The sequence below is a fragment of the Panthera leo genome, chromosome E2, assembly GCF_018350215.1.
Source record: "Panthera leo isolate Ple1 chromosome E2, P.leo_Ple1_pat1.1, whole genome shotgun sequence".
Classification (NCBI taxonomy): domain Eukaryota; kingdom Metazoa; phylum Chordata; class Mammalia; order Carnivora; family Felidae; genus Panthera; species Panthera leo.
In genome coordinates, this window is record NC_056693.1 from 57,643,539 (window position 1) to 57,671,116 (window position 27,578).

At 58.2% G+C, this 27,578-nt stretch overlaps 1 long non-coding RNA gene across 1 annotated transcript in view; it reads left to right on the plus strand.

Annotated features, from left to right (window-relative positions):
• The window catches only part of LOC122209196, a 40,646-nt gene extending 14,054 nt beyond the window's left edge, over nt 1–26,592 (plus strand). The window contains exons 2-3 of the long non-coding RNA XR_006197489.1: nt 25,877–26,015; nt 26,433–26,592. This is a non-coding gene — a long non-coding RNA (uncharacterized LOC122209196). The remainder of the gene's footprint in view (nt 1–25,876; nt 26,016–26,432) is intronic.
• Nucleotides 26,593–27,578: the final 986 nt, after the last annotated feature.

Consider the following 27,578-nt stretch of genomic DNA (forward strand, 5'->3'; position numbering starts at 1 on the left):
TGCCTGCCCCCTCCCTACCCCGTGTTCCCGTGGACCCTGAGCAGTGCGTGAGCACGACTCAGCTTCCTCCTGCGTAGATCCACGTGGGACCCACCGCCTCCTGCGACCCGCGCGCCTAGGCCCTGCCGGCCATCACGCGGCTCTTCCCTGTACGAAGCTGGGCACCTGCTCGGCTCCCTCTCACATCCTTGGCTCCCTTCGCTCGTGGGGGCTGCACTGAGTTGAATAACGTCTCCCCCAATGTCCACCTAGAACCTCTGAAAGCGGCCTTATTGGGAAAGAGGGTCTTTGCAGATGTCATTAGCGACAGGGGTCGTGCTGGGGTAGGGGGGCTCTAGTCCAGCAACTGGTGTCCCCGTAAGAAGAGAAGGCAGAGGCACGGGGACACGGCCGTGTGACCCAGGGGCTGAGACTGGAGGGATGTGGCCACTGGCCAGGGACCGCCGGCAAGACCGGAGCTGGACAAGGCTCCAGACCGTCCCCTGGCGCCCTCGGAGGGAGCTCGGCCCTGCCCGCACCTTGACTTCGGACCTCTGGCCGCCGCGCAATAGGACAGACCTCCGCTGGGGGCCGGTGACCTGCCTGCTGTCCCGGTCCTCTGACCTCACACCTGCGCCCTACACTTTTGATTATCCCTTTGGACGGTTAGTCCCCTCCTGAGCAGGCCCGGCTGCGAGTCTCGTCCAGGTCGAGAGGTGCCCACAGCGGAGGAGGCCCCTTTGCCCCGGGGGTTCTGGGTCCCGTCCCCGGCACCTTCTCGGGTCCTTGGCCAGAGAAGCATCCCCGCTCTGGGTCCTTGTCCCTCAGCGCTCCTTCCTGCCGGCTGCGCGTGAGTGCGCCTCTCCTCGCGGAGAAGCTCTCCCAGCTGACTTCCCCAGCCCTCCTCTCGTCTGCTCCCGCTTAGTAGAACTTTGGAGGACAAGTGGCCTCTGTTTCCGTCCCTCCCTCTCGCCTTTCCAGCCACTGCCTCGTTGTGGTCACTAAATCTGGTGCCCTTCCTCAGCCCTGTCCCCTGCCAGCAGCATCCAGACCTCCCTGTGTGTCCCTCCCTCCCTCCTTCCCTCTCTCTCCCTCCCCCTGCCCCCCTCTCTGTCTCTGTCTTTCTGTCTCTCTCCAGCTTCTTCATTAAGGACTCATGCAGATAATCCCCGTGATAGCCAGACCCGGGGAGCCCTGTGTGGCCGTTTCGCATTCGCTCCTGACTCACTCAGAAGCCGTAACAGACTCTCTCCTCCCAAAGGGTGGGTTTTTTCTTTTTTTTTTTTTTTTTTTTTTTTTTTTTTTTTTTCAACGTTTTTTATTTATTTTGGGACAGAGAGAGACAGAGCATGAACGGGGGAGGGGCAGAGAGAGAGGGAGACACAGAATCGGAAACAGGCTCCAGGCTCCGAGCCATCAGCCCAGAGCCTGACGCGGGGCTCGAACTCACGGGCCGCGAGATCGTGACCTGGCTGAAGTCGGACGCCTAACCGACTGCGCCACCCAGGCGCCCCAGGGTGGGTTTTCTTTTAAAAAGCAGGAGTTGGAGGGGCACCCGGGAGGCTGAGTCGGCTGAGCGTCTGGCTCTTGATTTCGGTTCAGGCCATGATCTCACGGTCTGTGAGTTTGAGCCCCATGTCAGGCTCTGTGCTGACAGCTCAGAGCCCAGAGCCTGCTTCAGATTCTGTGTCTCCCTCTCTCTCTGCCCCTCCCCTGCTTGCGCCCTGTTTCTCTCCGGAAGATGAATAAAGATAAAAAAAATTTTTTAATGTCAGCTTTTCAGGTAACCGAGTCCTGGGGTCGCATTCCTGGGTCGACCACCTCGCCCTCAGGGTTTCCAGTAGCCCGTCAGGCTCGGGTGCAGGGGTCCCCGGGAAGGCGTCTGGTGGCTGTGGTCAGCGCCCACCATTGGCTGACTTTCTGTGCGGGAGGTGGTCCTCCGTGCCCTGGGTGGGCCTCATGCAATCAGTCGCAGGCCTTTCGAGCCAAACTGAGGTTTCCCGGGGACGAAGAAAGTCTCGAGGACGCAGCGTCAGCTCCGGCCTAAGTTTCCAGCCTGCTCGCTGGATTTTGGACTTGTCAGCCCTCACGACCCCACGAGCCAACCCCTTACGATAAGTCTGTCATCTACCTGCCTGGTTCTGTTTCCCTGGAGACCCCGGCTCTTCTAGGATGAGGAGAAGCTACGGGAACCGGGTCGGGGTTCGGCCGCTGGGGACGGGCGTCTGTGTTGCAGACAGTGGCCACAGGAGGGCAGCAGAGACCCCCTAATGGGCACCTCCCGGGTGGCGCGGGCAGAGCGGCCCGGGGACCTGGAAACACAGGGCAGGAAGCACACGCAAGAAAGCACGGCCTGAGCCCAGATGGCAGAAAGCAGCGGGTGGGAGAGGAAGGGCGACGTTTGAATTCACGTCTTAGAGGCTTTTAGGAACCTTGAAAAATGGAAACCACCTTGTCGTAGGGCCACCTAGAGACATCTTGCGGCCAGAGGGAGAACAGCTAGGAGACAGGGAGGGACGCAGACCTCCTGACCCTTTGCCCAGAATCCAGCGTGGGCCCGCAGAGAGCAAGGACGGTCTCCTAGGAGACCTCATGGGACTGTCACACCCAGGAAGTTAGCACGGACGCAGTGCTGGCATCCAGTACCCTGTCCGGAAATTCACGCGTCCCCCATTGTCGCATGTGGGTCCCTGCCGACTCAGGAGGGCCTGCGATCCCTGCCCGATTCTTCGTCTCCTTAGAGTGGGAAGTGCCCTCAGCCTTTTTTTTTTTTTTTCTTCCAGGATACTGACTTTTCTATTTTGCAACTTTTTATTTGGAAATAACTTCAGTCGTACAGAAACAACGCAAGACTCTTTCACACAGACTCCCCGATTGCGAACATTTTACTGAGTTTGTCTCATCGCCCTCTCTCCCTCTTTCCGCGTAGTTTATTTTCTGAACCCCCGGACAGCGAGTTGTGGACCCGACGCCCCCTCGGACCCAGACCCTTCGTGTGTGTTTCCTAAGAGCACGACCGGCCTCTTACGCGGCCACAGAACAGACGGCAAAATCAGGAAATTACCTCTGCTTACACAGTATTATTCTATTATCTCATCTACAGACTTTGTTCAGAATTCACGCTTGTCCCGGTAAAGTCGTTCTCGTGAAGAAGCAAACATCATTTTCTCCTGCTCCAGGATCCAACCCAGGGTCACCTGCTGTCTTTAGCTGGCTCGATTCTGACGTTGTTGTGGCCTCTGGGCCAGTCGTTTTAGGGGACGGGCCTCCATTGGGGTCATTGATGTCTCCTGGAACATCAGGTTTCACCCTTGGGAGGAGCTCTCCCCGGTGGCCCTGGGTCTGGGCGAAGTTGATCCTCTGTCCAGGATTAGGTGTCCTGAGTGTCCCCTCCGCCCTGGCTCCCGGCTGCTGGAAGGGACACGTCCCTACGTGAGCACACAGGTCCTTGCCTCGTGGAGCTTTCTGTCCGGGGGCCCGAGTCCGGGCTCCTGGCTGGGACTCAGGACAGGCCAGGACGCCCCCACTGCCCCACTGAGTCTCAGTTTCTTCATCCGTGAAGCGGGGACGGCAACTTCCCTCATAAGGTCACCTTGGGGAGATGTTGGGAAGGGACCCTCTGTGTCTGGCCTTAGTAACCCAGGGAGGGATGGGGGCATAAGGTCCACATGGGCAGAGGGCCTGCCCCTACACGTGTCCCCACATGTAGCCCGACCTTGCTGGGCTCAGGGAGCTCTTCCCTCCCGGGATCTGGCCTCAGACGTTGTCAGTGCAGAGACTGACTTTCGTTTTCCAGCAGCCGCCTCACCCTGTGCTGACATTTCGCGGACTGGGCGAAGCCGGGGGGCCAGCGCACGAACTCAGGGAGGGGGTTCACCTCGGGGGCGCTGCGGACCCCACGGTCGGCAGTGGTTTCGCGGTCCCGCCGGGCCCCGGCGTTCCTTCCGATTCTGAGTCCGGCTTGGGGGGGGGTGTGTGTGCGGGGGTCCCGGGGGTCGTGCCGAGAGGCCCCAGTGGCACCGGGGATGGGTAGAGCTGCCAGCCGGGTCCTGGTGGGGGAAAGCGGCAGGGTGGTCCAGACCCCCGGGAGATGGCTCCATCCCAAACGCGCCCGCGCTGGGGGGCGTCGGGCCAGCCCCGGCCGGGTGTGGCCGGCAGGGGGGACGGCAGAGTTTGTGCCCGGTTGCTGGGCCTCAGACTGGCAAAGAGCAGCCGACGGTAAACCAGAGCGGCCCAGCTCTAGGTGACGGGCGGCCCTGAAAGGTGTGGGGGTGGGGGTCTCACCCTGCCCGCCCTTCCCCGCCCCTCCCCGCCCGACTCTGACTTCTGACCTCCAGGACGTGAGATAATAAATGTGTGCTGTTTCAGCCACGACATTTGTGGTCATTTGCTCCACCAGCCACAGGAAACTCCCTTCAAATTCCAAGTGTAGCCGTTTGTCCCCTCTCTGGGGCTGGCCACGGAGGACGAGAAGACTCTGCGGGCGCCTGTCCGGGGGGCGCTGACCCTGGCGCCCCCACCGCCCTCAGCGGCTTCCTCGTGCTGCCCACTCCCGGACGGGGGCCCTGAGCCCCCGACCGGACCCCCGGCACTTTGCCCCGGCTCTTTGCTGCTGTTTTCCCCGTGGCCTGAGCCCTGATTCCCAGCCCACAGACCCTCAGGGAGGAGGACCGTGGAGCCAGACTGTCCCAGTTCAAATCCGTCCCTCCTGGGTGCCTTGGGGCGGCACGTGCCCTCTCGGAGGCCCAGTGTCCTCACCCGTATAGTGAGGGTGGGTCGTGACTGTTCTCCTGGCTTCCAAGGGCATCTTGTGAAACACCCATGAAGCTCTTTGCCGCATTTCCTGATGATGTCACTTGCTTTTTTTTTTTTTTTAATTTCTTAACGTTTATTTATTTTGGGGAGGGAGAGAGAGACAGAACGTGAGCAGGGAAGGGCAGAGAGAGGGGGAGACACAGAATCTGAAGCAGGCTCCAGGCGCTGAGCCGTCAGCACAGAGCCTGACACGGGCCTCGAACCCACGAACCACGAGATCGTGACCTGAGCTGAAGTCCGACGCTCAACCGACTGAGCCACCCAGGTCCCCCTGCTCTTTCTTGTTCCATCTTTAGGGCCATGGTCAAATGTCTCCTCCCCCTGGGCTTTGTATCTTCCGTGCCGGGATACATGGTTTAATCACCTGTAAGGACAATACAGTTGCTAACATTTATTGGGCTCTTACTCTGTGCCAGGTACTGGGCTAAGTGCTGTACACAGAGTGATACATGTCACAATTACTGTTGTGCATAATAATTATCTTTCTGTCTTCATGCTTGCCCCAGCCTCTCACACATGGTAGGTCCCCTGCAGCCCCTCTGCAACTGGCTGGAACTTCACCCCCGGCCAAAAACACGATGCATCATTTAGAAATAGTACTGGTTACAAGTAAAAGGAAACTCCGAATAACCATGGCTTTAAGAATATGGACATTGATTTCTCACCTGTATGATGTCATGATGTCAGAGCCCTTCTCTTTCCTCTATTGGCTTCTACTCCTAGAGTTGTCTCCTGGTCCAAAATAGCTGCTGGAACTCCAGCCATCACATCCACCTTCTATCTGCTCAGAAGAAGGGGGCGGGGCGAGGCAAAGAAGACCAGGCCCCTTCCTTGACTTAAGTTGTGCACATCACTTTGTGCTCACATCCCGTCGGCCAGAACCCAGTCATACAGCCACACGCCTAGCTGCAAAGGAGGCTGGGGAATGTAGCCTAGGCTGCAGGGCCTGACTTTTGGCAGGCCTCACAGCTACCAACTCCCCAGGGACTCAGTTTGTACCCACGCCCACAAGAGTCCCGGCCTCAGGGAGCTCGATGTGGACTCCCTCGGTCTTTCCCAACAGGGGCCCAACGTCAGGGATCTGGGGAGCTTGGCAAACACCCTGTGCTCTCTGGAACTCAGAGTTCATGTGCTGACCCAGCACCAGTGACAGGCCTGATGTCCTTCCTCCAGGCCAGCGGGCTCCCTGGGCTCGGCATCATTTTTGTGGCGTGCCTCACTGCCCGTCTGCAGTCTTGACCAGACAATTAGGAAAGGACTCTCGGATTTCTTCAAATGAGCAGAAGAAAGCAAAGAAAACCCAAAATATGTTTCCTTTGGAAAACCCGGGGATGATTTCAAAACCCGATGATGCACAAGTCGGGAAGGGGCTGGGGTAGCTGCTCTCCGGGTCCACCTGACAGAAAAGTCCAGGAGGGCTGCGGGAAGGGCCCCCGGGGGGAGGCCCTTGTCCTGGGGGAACCGTGCTGTGTGACCTGCCTCGGGTCACCGTCCGTCTCTGAATCTCGTGTTCTGATCTGTATGAGGGCGAGACCGAGTGTCCTCCCATCTGTGCCGCCCTGGAGACCGAGGGCCCTGTACTCTGACTTGCGTATCGCTTTCTGACGGGCAGCCGGCTGGGCGCTATCTCTGGACCCCCCGCTCCGGGGAGCCCAGCCCCAGCTCCCCTCTTTGCTCCTGCTGAGCCCCTGGCCGCCCAAACACTTCTGTACAATGGGAAAGCCTTGATCCCTTCTAGGCAAAGGGAAGACAGTTTAGGAGCAATTGCCATGTCCCTAGGAAAGGAGGACAGGAAAGGGTGGAGGGGAGCGTAAAACCCTGGGGACGCGTCTTACTTACATTTTTCACAAAGCATTTCCCCCTGATTATAGAAAATCCAGAGGGGGGCGCCTGGGTGGCTCAGTCGTTGAAGCTCCATCTCTGCTCAGGTCTTGACCTCAGGGTCGTGAGTTCAAGTCCCAAGTTGGGCTCCGCGCTAGGCGTGGAGCCTGCTTAAAAAAAGAAAGAAAAGAAGAGAAAATCCAGAAACGTAAGTAGAGAGAAAAGCCCATAATCTGCCATCCAGGGAGTGACATTTAGATACGTTTCTTTACTATGTCTTTTGTAAATGCTTTTTTTTTTTTTTTAACGTTTATTTATTTTTGAGAGAGAGACAGAGCACGAGCAAGGGAGGGGCAGAGAGAGAGGGAGACACAGAATGTGAAGCAGGTTCCAGGCTCTGAGCCGTCAGCCCAGAGCCCGACGCGGGGCCCGAACCCACGAACCGTGAGATCGTGACCTGAGCCGAAGTCGGAGGCTTAACGGCCTGAGCCACCCAGGCGTCCCGGGTAAATAATTTTTATAATTTCCTAAACTCTGCAGATCACAGGCATTCCCGTGCTGTGTCTTATAAACTCTGCCTTGGTGTGATTTTTGTTATTAAGAAGGATTTCAAGGGGCGCGTGGGTGGCTCAGTCAGTTAAGCGTCTGACTCTCGACTTTGAGTCGGGTCATGATCTCCCGGCCTGTGGGGTCAAGCCCCGCGTCAGGCTCTGCCCTGTCGCTGTGGATCCCGCTTGGGGTCCTCTCTCCCTCTCTCTCTGCCCCTCCCCTGCTCTCTCTTTCTCAAAATAAATGAAAAAAAAAAAAAAAAAAGATTTCAAATATATGGAACCGTGGGAAACCATAGGACATGGCGATCTGCGTACCCACCGTCGAGGTTGGCCTCGGCCGGCCACTTTTTAATGACTGTGCGATATTCCACGACAGGACACGTACCTGGACGTGAAGCACCTGCCCTGTGCCCGGGGGCCACGTCCGGGAACAACCAGCCTTGGCATTCGCCGAGGGTCTGACGCACAGCACGTCAGGATGCATCGCAGCGGCGGCCAGGGGGAGAAGTAAAATTTCTAACCGTGCGAACGCGACGCCAGCAGCCTTCCTGGGGGCTCAGCGCACCTCGCGGGGGAAGGTCTCCCTGAGGACTTTTGGCCCATCGGTTCGGGACCCTTTCGCTTAGTAGGACGGAATCCCCAGGGCATCCCCGCCCCCGTCCCCCCCTCCCCCCCCGTGGGAAACCAGCACCGAGCGGTCCCACGCTTTCTACAGACACATCGACTATTCCGCGCCGACCCCCAGCCCCCCTTTTGGGGACTCCCCCCCCAGAGCCAGAGCAGCCCCTCTGCTTCCCAGTCGCGGGCCCGCGGACCGGTTCTGACCTGCTGCAGGCCTCAGTGTTCTCGTCTGTCAAATGGGACGAGTACGTCAGCCTCCTCCCTCGCGGGAGGGATAAGCCATATCGCGGCACGCTGACAGGTTCTGGCGCAGAGTCAGGGCTCCAGGGCGATTTTATTCCTGGTCCTGGAGCCGGGTGGACTGGCCGGGCCCAGGGTAGGAACTTTCTGGCAGAGCGGGGAGCACGGGGAGGGGGGGGGGGGGATGTGAGCCAGGAAAGTGGGAAGGCACCCAAGACAAACTCTGCTGACTTCAGGGTTCCGCTGCAGCCCGCGGCCCCCGTCCAAGCCCAGGCCGCCTCCGTCAGCGGGAACAAAGGGTGACCTCCCCGCAGGCTCCCTGATCCCACGGGGACGGCTCAGCGTCGCTGTGCTGAACTTTTTTCTTTAAACGGTAAGTGCTGGGCGCTCGGGTTTCCTCTCTCCCCGGGGCGGCCCCGGCACACCCGCCCCGATGAATCGACCCCGCGCCACATTTGGCCGAGATGACCACCCCCGAGGCCGAGTCGCGGGGGCCGGGCCTCGGCCAGGCCGGGGCGCCATCCGGGAGCAGAGCCGCAACCCCGGGGCCCGGCGGTCTCCCCCGCCCCGACCCCGAGTCCCTCCCGGGGCGGTCACTGCGAGGACGAGGTCCGCCCCGGCGGGGGCCTGGAGTGGCGGCTAGCGATCGGAGCGGAGCTGAGGACTTGGAAATTTCCACGCGGCGCCGGCCTCGGTGTGGCCCTCCCGCCTCCAACCGACAGGCGATCTTTAGATCGCGAAGCATGTGCAGTCAGGACTCAGTCAACGCGATTCGTTTTGAGCAGCTGCTCCGGGCCTCGGGGACCGCGGCACACAAGACAGGTGCGTGCCCTGATTTCCTGGGGCCTCCGTCCGGCCGGCGGGAGGCCCCAGTCAAACCAGAGCATGGCGGGGCTGGGTCGGGGGGGCGAGGGCTTCGTTCAGACGATCCTGTAGGCGAGGGAGTTAAGAGTCAAGAGGGAGTCGCCCCCCACCCCCACGTGTGGGAGCAGAAAGAGGGACAGTGACCAGCCTGGGCGAGGACGCGGAGAAGTCAGAGCCCACGTGCGCTGCCGGCGGGGACAGAGACCCGGGAGGCCGCTGGGGCCTCTCCTCCAGAGGTGACGCCCGGACCGGCCTTGTGACCCGGCCGTCCCCCTCCCGGGGACTCGACCCAGGGCAGGTGGAAGCGGCCGTGCGGAGCCGGGCGTGCAGACCTCCGCAGCAGTGCCGTTGTCCCCGGGAGCCGGAAAGTGCCCGCGACCCAGAGACCCGTCAGCGGGTGAACGGATGGACAAGACGTGGGCCCCACCGCGCGAGGGACGTGGGTCGGCTCCAAACAGGAACGGAGCCCTGACACGGGCTGGGACTGCGTGCTGCGTGACTGCGTTTACGTGACGTGTCAGCAACAGGGACGTCGCGGAGACAGGAAAGGAGATTCCGGGTGGCCGGGGCTGGGGGAGGGAGAGTGGGGTGACGCCGAAGCCCGCGCGGTTTCGTCCGGGGGTGATGAAAACGGCCTGAACTACGTATGTGATGCTTGTGAAGCCATTAAAAACCGCCGAGCTGTGCGCCCTAAAATGGTGAACGTCACCATACGTGGATTATATCTTAACATCAGAAACAAGGCAGAGGAGGGGCGCCTGGGGGGCCCCAGTCGGTTGAGCGTCCGACTTCGGCTGAGGTCACGATCTCGCGGTTCACGGCTTCGAGCCCCGCGTCGGGCTCCGTGCTGACGGCTCGGAGCCTGGAAGCTGCTTCGGGTTCCGTGTCTCCCCCTCTCTCGGCCCCTTCCCTGCTCACACTCTGTGTCTGTCTCTCGATAATAAATAAACGTTAAAAAAAAATTTTTTTTTTAATAAATAAATAAAAGCAAGGCAGAGGAAAGAGCCGGGAAATGGGAGCTTTAGATGTTTCACAGCTTTCCCCACTCAGAAGTCCTGGAAAGTCTATACGGTATTCATGCCTTTGAAACTTTCCAGGCTTTCAAAGCCGGTAACTGCAACCTCTTCTTCAAGGTCTTCTTGCCGGGGGTTATTTCTGTGGCCCGGACCGTCCAGGGAAGGGGCCGGTACGTTTTGAGCACAGTTGCGCACAAACACAGGCATGTCAGGAACAGCAGGGAAGTCTGAGATGGCCACCTCTTTGTTTCTCTCTGGAGGTCTAAACACCATCCAAATCTTTCTGCCCTTCAAAGCCAGCCCTTGCTGGGTCCTCTCAGTTTGAATGTAAGCCTTTTCGTGAAAGAGGTTAGAGAGGGTACTGCCGCGTACTGTTGGGCGGGTTGTCCACTGTGCAAGCGGCGTTTATTAAACGTTGCTATATACCAGAAACTGTACTGAGCACTTTACCTGTGATGAACTTTGCTTAATCCTCACATTCACCCTTCAGTGAGGGTTACTATCCTCCGTTTATGAAGACAGGAGCCTTGGGAAGTTCCATGATTTCCCCCCAATTCACCCTCCTTTCCCGGTGGCTTTGGGAGCGATGCGACTCTGGCGGGAGCCTGGCCTCCCCAGGCCTCCCCACAACCCGGGGAGCCCAGGGAGCCTGCGCCTGCCCGTAGCTGAGCCTTCGCTGCCGGAAGGGCAACGGTTAAACCCTCGGGCCAGGGGTCGAGCGGACCTGGTCCAGCCTTGCTGACTCTGTTTTTGTGGGAGCCGTTTAATCGCTCTGGGCCTCGATTTCCTCATCTCTAAAGTGGTCGGTAATGATGTCTTTCTAGAGTTGCTGGAAGGACTGAACGATTTTACACCCGCAGGAAACCCCCGGTCCGTGCTGAGGCTCAGAGTCACGGGTGGGCTGCATTTCCCGCCAGTCCCCGAGGGCGGGGGGCTGCGCTGTCTCCTTCACGGCAGTACCCGGTGCCCGGTGCAGTTCCTGGCTCGAGGTCAGCCCGTCGGTAACAGTTTTTGAACGAATGAATGAATGAGTGCTGCTCAGCGCGGGGGCTGGGCCCACACTGCGGGATGGAAGTCGCCGCCGGAGCCCCGGTAGGAGAGGCCACGGCCCCCGGGTGCCCCCGCCCGGGCAGAGGTCGGCTTCTCCGTGGGTGGTCCCGCCCTGGAGCTCGATCAGCGCACAGCCCAGAAGATGCGGCTGGAGGGGCCGCCACGCGGTGGGGGAGCTGAGGGAGGAGGCCGGCCTCTCCAGTTTCGCCCCTGCCAGCACCCGTGACCTTCCCCACCTGGCCCTGTCCATCTCACCGGCGGCCCTGGCCGCCAGGGACCCCGCGGGGCCCGCCCGGCTTGCCTTTCTCACGGAGAGGGACACCTTCTCCGTCTGAACTTTCCTCTCCGGCTCTCAAATTACATTCCATTCACAAAAAACAATCTAGATCTCAAGACGTGTGAGCGCATTCTAAGGCAAAAAGCGAGGTGGAAAAATGTGGTCAGAGAGCGAGCTCGCTGGGATTGGGGCACAGGAAGTCGCTACGCCCTCCCCCTCTCCACCCACCCACACACACATGCCAGCTGGGAAGCCTTCCCATCTGCTGCGTGGGTTTCCAGCCTCAGAGCTGCCCGCTCGGTGGAGGGGGTTGTGGGGGCTGAGCCAGGAAGGCAAAGAAATTTGGAGGACAGTCATTCCGTCCTTTCTTCTTGGCCAGGGCTGCTGGGTACAGTTGGGCAGGTTGTTCACTCTGTGAGAGTGGCTGGCTGCATTCCACGAGCCATGTGCCCTGGCCTGGGACTCTGTCCCCCGGCCGGAGCATCTTCCCCTCCCCAACAAAGGTACTTCTGCACAAGGGGTGCCCGGGGGGAGGGGGGTCAATCCGCCAAGCGTCCGACTTCGGCTCAGGTCACGATCTCATCGTTTGTGAGTTCGAGCCCCGCGTCGGGCTCTGTGCTGACAGCTCGGAGCCTGGAGCCCGCTTCGGATTCTGGGTCTCCCTCTCTCTGTGCCCCTCCCCTGCTCACGCTCTGTCTCTCTCCCTGTCTCTCAAAAATAAATAAAAACATTAAAAAAAAATATTCACAGATACTGCTTGGGCTAGTGATCCTGGCTTCTGTATCTTTACTTCTTAATTTGCCTAAAACAGAACTTTGCTAAGCGTGACCCCCCCCCCCCCTCGCGCGGATATTCCCCATGGCTCTCATTGATCTACCGGCCAATGATAATAACACCCGCCTTAACTGACCATTCTCTATGTGCCCAGATGGTGTTCAGGGATTTTGTATACAGCGTTCCTTCCCCACGAGCACACACAATCTTTATATTATAAAGTATAACATGTATACAGAAAACTACGTAAAACTTGTATATACTGTCTAACAAATTATAGAATTTTTTTTCTCATTATTTATTTTTGCAAGAGAGAGAGAGAGAGCAGGGGAGGGGCAGAGTGAGAGGGAGACCCAGAATCCGAAGCGGGCTCCAGGCTCCGAGCCATCAGCACGGAGCCCGACGCGGGGCTCGAACCCACGAACCGCGAGATCGTGACCTGAGCCAAAGTCTGATGCCTAACCGACTGAGCCCCCCAGGCGCCCCAACACTCTTGAACCTCACAGCAGCCCTGTGCGTAGCTATTACCATCCCATTTTCCAGATGTGGAGACAGACGCAGAGGGGGTAACTTGCGGGCCTGAGATCGTCCAGTAAGGGGTTGGGGCGGGATTTGAACCCCGGCCTCTGGCCGCATAAACCCATGGGAATCCCCTGCTGCTTCGTCTCGGGGCGTCCTCACGGCAACCTGCTTCTCGCCTTGTCCCCATTTCCCAGACGGGACACTGAGGTCACAGGCATGGCTCGCTTGTCCAGGCCTCCGTGCTTACACCGTCACCCAGTCCCTGTGCACACGGTAGGTGCTGAATGCCTCTCTTCTGGAAGGTTGCGGGTGCATTCGAGCCCAGCAGCGGCCAACCCCGGCTCCAGGCAGATTTGCGAGCGGCACGGGGACCCCGCCCGCGTGGCACCTTCCTCGTGCCCAGGAGAGACTTGTTTCGGGGCCGAGTCCCAAGGATGACAGCTTTCCCTCGCGCCGCGTGGCCGCTCGCGGGGGCCTTGGCTGCGCACCCCTTCACCCCGCCGAGCTCTGCACACAGTAGGGCCCGCGTGGAACAGAATTTCACACGGGGCGGGGGTCTCGGCAGCTGGAAGACCGGCGCTCAAACCCCAGCCCCTGCTCTTGTCGCCCGGAGAAAATTACGTCGCTGCCCTCCAGCCGCCTCCTCCCGGTCCCGTGCCCGGGGAAGGCGTCGGCACACAGTAGGCATGTTTCTTTCCCGGACTCGAGACGCCGGCAGTGGCGGATCTGGCGGCCCGAACAAAACCAGAGACGGCTTTTCACATGGACTCCTTATCCACGTGGCCCCACAGGCTTATTCCTGTTCTGGGATTTTTTTTTTTTTTTTCTTTTTCCTTCTTTTTTTTTTCCCCGTCGCATCTGTCAGTATCATAAATACTTGCAAGGGCAAGAAAAAAATTCCCCCAGACTTTACGTCAACACAAACAGCCCTAATTGGTCCTGGAGCCTCATAATTCTCCGATTGTCTTGACCGTGTGTATCTGGGAAATTCACAGCAGTAAAGGTGAAGGGTGTTTTCATCCGTGAATGGATGTCTTCAACTGAAATTCGGCTCCAACCCCTCGCCTTGGGGCACTTTTTCTGTGTGTGAGCAGAAATCAGACTTATCGCTTTCTTAGGGGAAGGAGAAAATGCATGAATATTGAATTATTCGGCTGCCAAGAGGGGAGGGGTAGGAGCCAAGTGAATGGAGAACCGGGTTCTTCTTTGCAAAGGCCAAGGCAGGATCCGATGTAGCCCTTCGGATCTGTGTCTGTCCTCCCCCGCTGCGTCGTGTTGGGGGCCACAGGCTGTCATGTTTCTGCTACCCCGGCGTCTCTAGTTTTGGAAAGGATCAGCTGTGGGCGAGTTTGGGTAATTTCCGGTCTGTTCTTCTGGGCTCCTTGGCATATGTTGTTCTGCTCGCAGCAAACCTACGAGCAGGGGTGGTGTAGGCGGAGCCAGCGCAGGGGAGAGGGGAGGGGAGGTCCACGCAAGGCTTTGGCCAAAGAATTGCCAGCCCGGAGGGAGGGAAAGGGGGTGGGGAGCCTGCGGCCGACCTGTGGCTGATGAGGCTAGAACATTCTGCAACGTGGAAGCCAAAACATTCCGGGAGAAACATTCTGTAGCTTCCAGCCTTGGAAGCGGAGGAAAAGGATTTCCTCTTCGGGCAGCTTCTGGGGGCTCTGGGGACGGCCCCCACCAGTGGCAGAGAGGGGCGGGGGCGGGGGACAGGAAACGGGGTCGAGAGACTGGGCAGGCCCAAATTTGGAGATACGCAGGGGCAAGAATTTCAGCCCCGGTGGAATAGGGCTCTGTAAACACAGAGCGTCCTCCTGTGACTGTGATCCCGGGGGCAGCCGCCTCTGCTTCTGGGGCGGGTAAACTGAGGCACCAAGCTGCCTCCGCTTTGCAGAGCGAGTTTCCAGGAGGGCTGCGTGGCTGCGGAGAATGACCACCAGCACGTTTCCCGAGCAGCAGCCGTGTGCACGGACTTCTGTTACGCTCCCGGGTCCCTGGCATATGCCCCGCAAGGGACAGGCCATCAGGTCCCTAAGACAGATGTGGACCTGAGGCTCAGAGAGGTGAACAATCTGGCCCAGGCTCCTTAGGAAGAGTTTACGTTGGGGCGCCTGGGGGCTCAGTCGGCGAAGCGTCCGACTGGGCTCAGGTCACGATCTCACAGCTCATGAGTTCGAGCCCCGCGTCGGGCTCTGCACTGACAGCTCGGAGCCCGGGGCCTGCTTCTGCTTCTGTGTCTCCCTCTCTCTCTGTCCCTCCCCCACTTGTGCCCTCTCTCTCTCTCTCTCTCTCTCTCTCAAATAAACATTCAAAAGAAAGAAAGAAAGAAAGAAAGAAAGAAAGAAAGCAAGCAAGCTTAAGTGTATATCAAGTGTAAAGTCATTCTCTATAAACTGTTGAACATAAAATAATGAAGAATTCAAAATTGTCATACCAACTGTTAGGAACGATTACGACCATTGCATTACAGGGACTGTTAGATCGAGTTCCTCTGTTGCTGTCTGACAGAAAATTGACATAATTGATGTGCACATAGCCCAGCTTTCCCATCAGTAAGGCGATAATAAACATACAGAAATATGTGTTTAAATTATAAAGATGTCCCCGATGCAAACAGCATCCCCTTGGATGTGGTTCTTTGCGCATTGTGCAACCTAAGCAACTGACCCGTGGCAACCCTGATGATAAGCAGCCCTGATGCATAAGCAGATTTGAACTTGGGACCGCCTTCCGGAGCCCGGGTACCCCACGGGCTCATCCCATGATTTAATTGGCTTGTGACGTGGCCCCACCCCAGTTTCTAACCTCAAAGACAAACAGCAGTGACGGGTCAGAAGGGAATAAAAGGAATAGCGGGGGAGGGGATGATACAGCTGGCCCTCGAACAACGCGGGCTTGAACTGCACGGGTCCACTTAGGTGTGGCGTTTGTTTCCCCAATGAATACAGTGCTATCAATGTCTCCTCCTCATGATTTTCTTTAGAGTTTTTTTTTTTTAACGTGCATTTATTTTTGAGAGACACAGAGAGATAGAGCGTGAGCGGGGGAGGGGCAGAGAGAGAGGGAGACACAGAATCCGAAGCGGGCTCCATCCAGGCTCCGAGCCGTCAGCCCAGAGCCCGACGCGGGGCTCGAACTCACGGACCGCGAGATCGTGACCCGAGCCCAAGTCGGACGCTTCACCGACGGAGCCCCCCAGGCGCCCCATTTTGATTTTCTTAATAACCTTTTCTTCTCTCTAGCCTACTTTATTGCAAGAATACAGCGTATAACACACATTACGTCCAAAGTAGGTGTTGATTGGTTGCTTCTGTCATCGGTGAGCCTTCTGTAGGCTCTTAGCGGTTAAGTTTCGGGGGAGTCAAAAGTTATACGTGGATTTTCGCCTGCAGGGGTGGGGGGAGGTAGGGACCCCTAACTCCTGTGTTGTTTCCAGGGTCAACTATATATACAGTTGCTATCACTCCCTCCCCAGTGCTGGTACAGGGCCCGGCATACAGTAGGCGCTCATTAATGCAGATCGAATGAACCACTGTGCTTATGCGCGAAGGCTAAGGCCGCCTCCCCTCCCCTCACGCCTTGTCTGACGCCCACGTGGCACCGAGCCCGGGGACGGTGGCAGATGGAGGGGCCACCGTGTGAAACCCCACCGAGCCAGGGGAATCGGAGCCAGCTCCCACAGGCCCCGGGACACCGTGGACCGTGTGAAAGCCACCAGCCAGAACCTCTTGTGATCAGGGACAATGCTCGGCTCTCTGTCCCGAAGGACATCCCGGGGTCTCCGGAGGCCAGAACGCCCTTGCCAAGTGGCCTGGCCCCCTGCCCGCCCAGCACCGCCTTCCAAGGGCGGGACCCACCTGGCGACTCCTTCCTCCCAGCTGCTGGCTCCGGGGGTTCCGGCCACACCTTTCCTGTGGCCGCCCCTTCTCTTCCCGGCCCCCACCCTGCTGGCCGGGCCGCTCCACTTTCTGCCCGCCACCACCCGCAGGCTGTCAGGGCAGTTCCCCCTGGAAGGAGGTGACGAGCAGGGAGTTGAGCACAGGGGTGGTGCTGGCTGGGGCCCGGGTGCCTGACTCGCTTGTCACGCTTGGCAGGGGTGGGTGTTGAGAAGGGGGGGGCTCGTCCGTGTGGGTGCCCTCCTCCCCGACTCGCTCGGGCTTTGCCCAGCAGCCCTGAGGCAGCTGTCACCCCCACCTGCCACATGGGGGACGTGACTGAGGTTACCAGCTGCGGGCAGGGTTTAGGCTCAGGCACATCCGAGGCGCCCGGGGGGCTCAGTCGTAGGTGCACGACTCTGGGTTTCGGCTCGGTCTTGGTCGCACGGCTTTGTGGGTTCGAGCCCAGCGTCGGGCTCAGCGCCGACAGCTCAGAGCCCGCTTGGGGCTCTCTCTCCCCTCTCTCTGCCCCTCCCTGTCTCATGCTTTCTCCCTCCCTCTCAAAATAAACAAATAAACTTTAAAAAATGTCTATCTTTGGGGTGCCTGGGTGACTCAGTCAGTTGAGGCGGCCGACTGCGGCTCAGGTCACCATCTCACGGTTCGGGGGTTCGAGTCCCGCGTCGGGCTCTGTGCTGACAGCTCTGAGCCCAGAGCCTGTTTCGGATTCTGTGTCTCCCTGTCTCTCTGCCCCTCCCCCGCTTGCTCTCTGTCTCTCCCAAAAATACATAAACATTAAAATATAAGTAAATAAATGAATGAAATAAAAAATATATGTATCTTTCAAAAAAAAAGTGCTCAGACACGTCTGCCTCCCAACCGGGAGTGACTGACCACGCGACCGTCCTGCCTCACAGAGGCTCTGCGAACCCCGGGGCTCGGCGGGGCCCAGCATGTTCGGGCCGCATCTGCGCCTGGTAGAGATGCAGGGGTCACGGCCGGATCCCCACCCCCCACCCCTGCCCACCTCCTGGCTCCAGTAATACCCCAACAACGCAGAAAGTAGAGTGGCCTTTGCCCAAACGGCAGTTCTTAGGGGGAGGCCACAGCGACTACGTTGCTTCCTTCTGAAGTTTCTCCAGGATGGACGCTGGGGGTGGGGGTGGTGGGGGGTCACCACCTACACCTGGGGGGCAGACGTCTCCCGGGAGCCGGGCGGTCAGGGGAACGTGGAGCGGAGGGCAGGAGGGGCGCGGAAGCGAGGAGAAGGGAGGCAAGGACCGCAGTCAAGCCACAGGACCGGGGGGTTACAGGTTACGCAAGACGCGGGGCAGCTCCCGGGGGCGGGTGTCTGTCCCTCCCAGCCCCCCCAGCAAAGCCTAATCAGTCGGAGCCACTGTCCTGCTGAGGAAAGTCCTGCCGGACTGCTGACCACCCCCCCACTTTGGCCTGGGGGTCAGGAGCGCCGCGTCCGGGCCTCAGTCCTGTCAGGCATTAGCAGCCGTATTCCTGAGCAGATTCATCGCCACTCGGACCCTCCGTCTCTTCGTCTGAAAAGTGAGTGCGACACAGTCCCTGACTCGGGGGTGCCTGGTGGGGAAGGGACAGTGGTTGTGAGGAGGAGAGAAGCTGTCCTGATGGAATCAAAGTGCTTCTTGGTGTTCCCACAAGCGGGAAAGAAAGGAAGGAGGTTCAGGCCATCCCCAAAAGGTCAGCGCGAGGGTTAAGGGAAAGAATCCTCTGTTTCCTCCAGGACTTGGCCTTGGTTTGGCCCGCTTCCTGCTCCGAGAGGGCCGCGCAGGCCTGCCCTCATTTAACTTCTCCACCGTTCAGCGGCTTTGCCAGGGCCTGACCCGGCGAGGTTGCTCTGATCGTCCTCAGCCTGCGTTTTAAAGCGAAAATAGGCAGGGAAGCTGCAGGACCTGCGGAAACGGTCCCCCTCCTCGCCGCAGTGCACGCGGCAGCTGCCCCCCACCCCCGCCCCTTCCAGACGCTCCCTTTTCGTGGTGCTCTGATGCTCCCGGTCAGTGGGTCACCCAGGGTGGTTCCTGTGCCCACAGGCCCGGCGAAGGAGCCAGCGTCGCGGCTCCAGAACTAGAAGCGGCCCTGCAGAGACCCCTTGGGGCTCCGCCTGGCTGGCGAGCGGGCGCGGGCACCGACCTGCTGCAGGAGCTCTGGACCCCAGCCCCCCTCCCCCTCCCCCGCCCCCGCCCGCAGAGCCGTTTTGGGGAACAGGAACATCATCCCGGTATTGCATCGCACAAGGTGCGGGGCTCAGGCTGGTACTTCCCCGCACCTCCGCCCACCTAGGAAAAAAAATCTCAGGGAAGGACTTCCGATTGGTCCTCCTTAGGTCACATGCCCCTCCCTGCACCAATCGCAGTGTCTGGGAGAATGGCGAATTGTGATTGGCCAGAACCGGTCCTCGTTGCCTAGAGGCAAAGGCAAACTCTGGTGATTGGCACCTGCCCCCTGAACCTCAAGGTCGGGGCCAGCAGAAGCCCATTCCCCAAGGTCGGGGCCGCAGTGTCACCGGCAGGGGGTGGGGGTTCTGGGCAAACCCTGCCAGATGGCCACACCCAGGCCATGTCCAAGGTGGGGTGAGGGGAGCGGGCTGTGTGGGGTCGGTCAGGCAGGGGGAACGCACCACCCCCCCCCCCCCGCCCCCCGATGGCTCTGGGACCCCCCCCCCCCCTTCTGCCATGTGTCCACAGAGAAGGGGTGTGGTGACGCCTCCTGTGCGGTCGCGGTGCGGTGGCCGGGCTGTCCCGATGCCCCGGGCCTCCCTTCCCCGCCGCTAGAGCACACGTTGCAAACATCTGCCCGGCAGGGCGGCTGCTGGGGGTCGCCTCCTGGAGCTCCCCGCTGCTGACAGGAACCAGCTCTCGCCTTTTTATTACCCGCAGCGCACATCTGGGAACACTCTGGATCAGTCTGGTCGAGCCAGTGGGCCGAAGAGCTGACTCCCGGCCAAGCTCACGGGGCGGGGGGAGGGGGGGGCGGCGGTGGCGACAGCCCGGGTCTGGGAAGCGCCGCCCCCCCTACGCACCCCTCCCGCAAAGCTGCCCCGTGTGACCGCTCCTGGCCGGCTGCCACGGAGGCGGTTGTGTAACCAGCCTCGTCCAGGAGGGAGGGGACGGCCTGGGCCCAGGGCGGGGTCCCCCCGGCCAGGCTGGCCTGCCAAGCCCAGGGAGGGGGCCTCTGGGGTGGTTTTAGGTTGGGGACGTGATTGGGGGGGGGGGTGCTGGGGCTTCTCTGATTAGGGCTCAGCAGTGGTTACCCCTCCCCCACTTCCTCCCTCCCCTCCGTGTCTCTCGTCTCTCCTCCCCTCCCCGAGACTTCGCGTCTTCTCCTTGGAGGAGCTCGGCCTTAAGCCCCACCTTTGCAACTGAGCAGGGGGCAAGATCCTGAACAAACAGCATTATTTTGGACACACCTAGGCTTTCTGCTGGAAGACGACAGGGGGTGGCGGATGGGGAAGGGGGACAGCTGCGGTCCCTACCCGCCCCCATCCCGTGTTGCACCCCTTCCTCTCGGGCCTCTAAAGAGAGAGAGATGACCCTGCAGCCTCCAGAACTTTCCTGGTGCTCCCGGGCCGTGACGCTGGCTGCCGAGTTGGGCACGGCTGCAGAGAGGGCTTCACGGACCCCCCCAGAGCTGTGAGCCACTGCCAGCCGCAGCCACAAACCCCCCAGCCCCAGCCAGCTGGGTGCTGGCAGCCCGTGGCTTCCTGGCCGTCTGTCTATCCATCCGTCTATCTGTCTGTGTGTGGCACCCTCCTCCCATTACCTGCTGAAACCCTCACCACCAGGACACTTTATGTCGTATTTATTTTGTTTACAAGTGACAACTCTTGGGGCGCCTGGGCGGCTCAGTCGGTGAGGCGTCTGACTTCGGCTCAGGTCACGATCTCGCGGTTCATGGGTTCAAGCCCCGCGCCGGGCTCTGTGCGGACGGCTCGGAGCCTGGAGCCTGCTTCCGATTCTGTGTCTCCCTCTCCCTCTGTCCCTCCCCTACTTGCTTTCTCTTTCTCTCTCTATCTCAAAAAAAGAAACATTAAAAAAAATTAAAAAGAGGGGCGCCTGGGTGGCGCAGTCGGTTAAGCGTCTGACCAGCCAGGTCACGATCTCGCGGTCCGTGAGTTCGAGCCCCGCGTCAGGCTCTGGGCTGATGGCTCGGAGCCTGGAGCCTGCTTCCGATTCTGTGTCTCCCTCTCTCTCTGACCCTCCCCCGTTCATGCTCTGTCTCTCTCTGTCCCAAAAATAAATAAAAAACGTTGAAAAAATAATTAAAAAAAAAAAATTAAAAAGAAAAATAAAAGTATCAGCTCTTCGGCAAATGGAAAGCCTCACCAGGGAAGGCTGGCTGGCCCCGGGGCGGCAGGGCAGGGCTGTTAGTCCCGTCTCCTCGAAGCCAGGAGAGCAGAGAAGTCCTGAGGCTCTCGGCCATCCCCCAGGCTCAGCCAGAACGTCCCCTTCAGCCGTGTATTCGTTTTTGGTTTTGTTTTGTTTCGTTTCGGTTTTGTTCACAGTGACCGAATCGTCCCGGGTCGAGGCCCGTGCCAGGTACCTGGATTATAACAGTGCCGGACAGAGTGTCCCTGCCTCCTTCACTTTACTGGCATGTTAGGAATAAAACAAATCCAGTCAGTGAATGCAAGTCATTATGATTAGGGTGGGCCTATAAAGAAGCTAGGCACCAGAACCCATGAGGCCGAGATCAGCCTGTTTCAGACGGGTGGGGCGCCTCTAACCCCGGGCCGGGCAGGAAGAGAGGTCTCCCCTCGTGAGTGGGGGAAACGATGCTCCAGGCAGTGGGGAGATCACGTGCAAAGGCCCTGAGGTAGAAAAGGCTTGGTGGGGTCTAGGGCCTGAACGGAAGCTGTGGGGCTTTGATGGAGGGAGCAAGGAGAGAGGAACAGGAGGCGGTGGGGGCACAGGACCTGATCATGGGAATCCCGTGGGCCCTGGCCGGGACCTTGAGCTTTGTTCGAAGAGTAGAGGGAAGCTATTCCGTGGGCCGACGCAAGGGAGCGTCACCATCTGGCCTGCATTTTAGGAAGACCACTCTCCTAAAGACAGAGCAGAGAGAGCTCTGTCTTGGGACAGAGATTGGGAGGAGCCAGCCATAATCAGGGAAGCAGAGGTGATGGTGGCCTGGCTGGGTAGAGGCCCTGAGGTGGGACAGCAGGTTAAGCCAGGAGACCTCAGAGTCTCCACCCTCGTCGGGGCCTAGTTAGCAAGGGGAACAGTCAACCACGTATTTAAATACAAAATATAGGAGCAGCTGTGGGGGGCTGCAGGAGTCCTTAATGAGGGGCACCTAACCTCGTCTTGGAACAATCAGGAGGGCTTCCTGGAGGAGGAGACATCTAAGCTGAAAACGGAAAGATGAGTAAGAGCCAGGAGAAAGGGGGTTGGCACAGCGGGAATACGGTGTCCCAGGCAGTGGGAACAACCCACGCAAGGGCTGGAGACAAGAGGGAGCAGACACCTTCGAGGGCCACGGAAGGTCAGCGTCCCCAGGGCAGAGGTGACGAAGGGACACCGGGGACCCAGGAACCACTGGGGGATTGAAACCTCAGCGTCACAATCAGATTCCAGTTCAGAGACATCTGCGTCTTCTGTATCTTCATCGGATTTTCTTTTTAATGTGTATTTATTTTTGAGAGAGAGAAAGTGCAAGGAGGGAGGGGCAGAGAGAGAGGAGAGAGAGAATCCCAAGCAGGCTCAGCTGTCAGCGCAGAGCCCGACGCGGGGCTCGAACCCGCGAGCCTCGAGATCCTCCCCGGAGCCAAAGTCGGAGGTTTAAGCGACTGAGCCACCCAGGCGCCCCTTTTTTTTTTTTTTTTTAATCGAAAGGTGAAAATGTATAATCTATTTGACTATGAAAGCCGTTGCACGAATAGCCTGGCTTTAAAAAATATTTAAAATATTTTCAACAACCAAATCTCTCCCTGCGAGGTGCTTTCGGGCAGCAGGGGAGGCTGGTTGGCGATGTGGCCTCCCGGTCCTACAAAGCGGCGTTTGGAGAAGGGGCCTCCGGGGAAGGAGACACACGGATCCTGGGAAGAACACCCACAGCTATCGAGAAGGCCTGTCGCTGTCACCCCAGGGCTAAAACTGAAGCATTAAGGAGCCCATCGAACTCAACCTCGGCCTGCCGTCTGCTGCGGGCCCGGCCCGGGGAAGGCAAGTCCCACAAAGGTTCGACGAAGACGCTGCATTCGGGGAGCGGAGACGTGCTCATTTCTTTCCCTCTTAACACTGCCTCCCACCCCAGGGATACCTGGGGGGCTCGGTCGTTTGTTTGAGTCAGGATCCAACTAAGGTCCACGCCGTGGAGGGTTAATCTAACATAGACGCTTAACATACAGACCGTAGGCTTCTCCTTTGTTCCTTTCTGTCCCTCTCTTTCTCTCTCCCGTCTCTCTCTCTCTCCCTCTGTCCCTATCTCTGTTTCTGTCTCTCCTCTCCCCCTCCCTCTCTGTCCTTACAATGTATTTATTGATGGAACAGAGTTGTTTGTCTTGGGTGGGAGTCTATTTTCACATGGTCCCTAAGTAGTAATGCACATATATATTTATACGTGTGTGTGTGTGTGTGTGTGTGTATGTGTGTGTGTGTTTAAAAACCACTGCACTAGGGGCGCCTGGGGCGGGGGTGTTCGGTCGGTTGAGCGTCTGACTCTCGGTTTCGGCTCGGGTCGTGATCTCATAGTTTTGTGGGTTCGAGCCCCACGTCAGGCTGTGGGCTGACAGCTCACGGAGCCTGTTTCGGATTCTGTGTCTCCCTCTTTCTCCGTCCCTCCCCTGCTCGCACTCTCTGTTTCTCAAAAATAAATAAACATTAAAAACTATATAAAAATAAAAAATAAATAAAGGGGGGGGCAGACTGCAGGACCATGAACTCCGCCTGCAGGAAGGGCATGGGGAAGAGAATTCCCGTTCTCTGAGCACCCCCTTGCCCAGAGGCTTTGTGCGTGTTCAAGGTGTTGTGGCATAGTGGCTGAGAGCGTGGCTGCGTGAGCAGTGTGGGCCGTGAGGGGCATCGTCCACACGGAAGTTAACGGGGATACCTGGGGGGCTCGGTCGGTGAAGCATCCGACTCTTGGTTTCGTCTCTGGTCATGATCTCACGGTCTGTGAGTTCGAGTCCCACACGGGGATTCTGCTCGGGATTGTCTCTCTACCTCTCTCTGCCCCACCCACACACTCTCTCTCTCTCTCTCTCAAAATAAATAAAGTTAAAAAAAAAAAAAAAAGAAGTTAATAATGATGGGGCCAGCTAAAAGTTGATCTGCTTTTCAATTTGTAACAGTGTCACTGAGGTCTAAGTCACAGGCCACACGGGTCACGTGTACTCGATTCGGTGTTTCTCAGTATAGTCGCAGGTTGTGACGCCTTCACCACCAGCTAATTCGGGAACATTTCCGTCAACCTGGAAAGAAATTCTCTATTCTGTTCTCACCGTCCTTCCCCATTTTCATCCAAGTCGGTATCCCTACGCTACCTGTAAGCTCCCCCCTGTCCCTTGGGATTGGCCTACACTGGCTATTTCTCCAGACAGATGGAATCCTACCGTGTGTGGCCTTTCGTGACTGGCTTCTTTCACCCCGTGTGATGTTGTCAAAGGTCGTCGGTGGTGTCCTTTCCTCTTTTTTGTGGCCGCGTAATATTTCAGTGCGTGGCTAGACCATTTTGGTCGATCCGTTCATCCATTGATGGCCGTTGGGTGGTTTCCACGTTGGGCTATTATGAATAAGGCTGTTGGAATCGTCTGCGTATAGGATTTTGTGCGGGTGTATGTTTTCAGGTCTCCGGGTTGCAGGGTCATATTATAAGTCCACGTTTAGCCTCCTGAGGCTCTGCCAGGTTCTCCAGAGTGGCCGCCCATGTTACACGCCTCTCAGCCGTGTGTGAAGGCTCAATTCTCTCTACGTCCTCACTAACCCTTGTTTCTATCTGCCTTTTTGGTGACGGCCATGTGTTCTGAATACAGGTCCCTTATCAGATACGCGATTTGCACATATTTTCTCCCGCTCTGTGAGTTGTCTTTTCACTTTCTTGGTGGTCACCTTTGGAGCGGGAAAGTTTTCAGTTCTGACAAAGCTCGATTTCCCTGTTTTCTCTTTCGTTATTTGTCCTTTCAGTGTCATTTCAGAGAGCCATTGCGTAACCCACAGTTATGAGGATTTTCCCCTAAGTTTTCTTCTAAGAGTTTTTTTTTTTTTAATGTTTATTTTTAAGAGAGACAGATAGAGTGTGAGTGCGGGAGGGGCGGGGGGGGGGGGGGGAGACTCAGAATCCGAAGCAGGCTCCGGGCTCTGAGCTGTCAGCACAGAGCCCAACGCGGGGCTCGAACCCATGAACCCCTGAGCTAAAGTCAGACGCTTGACCGACTGAGCCACCCAGGCGCCCCTCTTCTAAGAGTTTTTTAGTTTTATCCATTTTGGCACGTAAGTCTTGGATTCCTTTTTAAGTTTGAGTGTATGGTGTGAGGTAGGGGTCATGCTCCATCCTTGTGCATATGGCTGTCGAGTTATCCCAGCCCTATTTGTTGAAAAGACTATTCTTTTCCCCATTAAGCGATCTTGGAACCCTTGTTGAAAATCGGTTGACTGTAGAGGTGAGGGTTTTATTTCTGGACTCTCGGTTCTCTTCCATTGATCTATGTGTCTTCCCTCACCACCCAGCCTGAGTGACTGTAGGTTTGTGCCAGGTTTTGAAATCAGGGCAGGGGCGCCTGGGTGGCGCAGTCGGTTAAGCGTCCGACTTCAGCCAGGTCACGATCTCGCGGTCCGTGAGTTCGAGCCCCGCGTCAGGCTCTGGGCTGATGGCTCGGAGCCTGGAGCCTGTTTCCGATTCTGTGTCTCCCTCTCTCTCTGCCCCTCCCCCCTTCATGCTCTGTCTCTCTCTGTCCCAAAAATAAATAAAAAACGTTGAAAAAAAAAATTAAAAAAAAAAAAAAAAAAAAGAAATCAGGGCAGTGACCCTCCTCCAGGTTTGCTCTTCATTCTGGAGATTGTTTTGGAATTTCCCCTATGAATTTTAGGTTGAGGTTTTTCAGGCTCTTTTTTATTCTAAATAATATCACTGGTAAAATCTTAAGCGTGGGGCCCAAGCGCCAACGTGCCCGGGTTGATGCCTTTGGTCCTACTGCTTACTAGCTGTGTGACCTTGAGCAGGTTAATGGGCCTCTCTGTGCCTCATCCATCTCAGGCGTACGATGTGGATGATGAGTGTTCCTGCCTCGTGGGGCTGGCTGCCACAAAGATGAAATAAGCCAGGACGGGGGAAGGAGATCTTGGCGTATAGCACACTGATGGCCCTTGGCGAGCTTTAAAATATACTCTTACCGGGTCCCCAACCCCAGAAGGTTCGATTTGATGTGTTCAGGTGCAGCCTGGGAAAGGTGTTGTGGCCTTTTTTTGGTTTGTTTTTAGTTTGCCTTTTGTTTTCTTTAACTCCCAGGTGATTTTACAGGGAAGCGCGTTAAGGACGACACAATCATCCCCGCGTGGCGAGGCACCTGTGCGCTCACACCAGGTTCGGGCTCCGGGATCCAGAGAGGACACCTCCCCTGACCTCAGGACGCCCGACAACTTGGCAGGTGGGCAAAGAGACACGCGGCGAGGAGATTCAGTACGGTGAAACGCAACGGTCACGACACAACGCGAAATACGGCGACGTGACCTGACATGAATGTAAACGGTCTCGTCAGAAAAAGTTCGGGAACAAGGCGAGCCCCGGGGGGACAGCGCACGGAGACCACCGGTCCAGAGTCCCCCCTCGTGAGGTGGTGGAGACCAGAAATGGCCACGCCTCCCTCCCGGGCCGGCCCTGAGGACTGAACCAGGCGTCCACGTGGGTGCGGCCGCCCTGACAAATCGGCACAAGAGGTGTGGCCGGCGACAACACCGATTTATTGTCTTGCCGTTCTGGGGGTCAGCAGCCCTAACACGAGGGTGTGGGCAGGACTGCGCTCCTTCTGGGGAATCCAGGGGGGACTCTTCTGCCCTTTCCCCAGGGCACCTGCACTCCTGGGCTCGAGACCTCTTCCCGAATTCTCAGGGCCAGCCGAGAAGCACCTGCCCGTCTCTTGCTCTCTGACCCTACTTCTGTCACACGTGTCTTCTGACTCGGGCTCTCCTGCTGTCCTCCTACAAGGACCCTCGTGACGACATGGCCCCCCCCCCCCCCCCAAGCCGGGACGTGGTCTCCATCTCGAGATCCTTCCATTACCTCTGCGAGGTCCTTTGGCAGGTAAGGTCACGAATTCGCAGGTTTCGGGGTTTCGGGTGTGGATCTCTTCGGAGCTGTTGTCCTGCGGACCACGACGGTGGTGGTTAGCACCTGCCGATCCCGTCTGACCTGCCGGGCAGCCTGTGTACCAACCCACAAGGCCGCTCTCCCCAATTCGTCAGCGGGGCACCAGAGGCCCCGGGTCACCACAGCAGAGGCAGGACCAGCCGTGCGCGTCTTCCCTGTGGGAACGACCCGGGGGGTTTCAGGCCACATTTGAGTTAGAGGAGCTGTCGGAACCGATCACGATTAGCACGGAACAAGCTTGACCGACGATCGGAGGCGAGATAGCGAGAGGGACGGTGGTCTCCCAGGCAGGCGGGATGGTGGGGCCCAAGGCCTCAAGGGGTCGGGGCTGGAATGTTTGGAGACAGAGAGGGGCCTCGCTGGAGAGAAGGCTCCCATCGGTGGGGAGGCCTGAGAAAGCCTTGAATACCGAGCCTCGGTGTCTAGACTGGATCCCTTGGGCAGTCGGGAGCCACAGAAGGTGTGTGAGCAGAGGAGTACCATGAGGAAGGGGGCTGTTAGGAAGGCTGTCCCTCAGAGGCCTAAATGCCCTCCCTTCACCCACAGCAACCTTTCTACCCCCGGCATCCCTGGGGACCGCCTGGCCCTGTCCCTTTGGGAAGAATTAGGTCCACTGGCACCTCGTTCCTGTGCTCGGGGACCACTTGGCGGCCGGAAGCAATGCATTGTCATGCTGGCCTCCAGGATTTCCTGCAGCAGCCCAGGGGCCGGACGGGGCTTTGTGGAAATGCTCCCCGGAGAGCCCCGTGCTGCCCGGCCAGGGTCAGGGTCAGGCCCAGCAGGCAGCAGAAGGGGGGGCGTCGCTCAAAGCAAAGGGGACCTTGGGGAGAGGGCCTATGCAGGA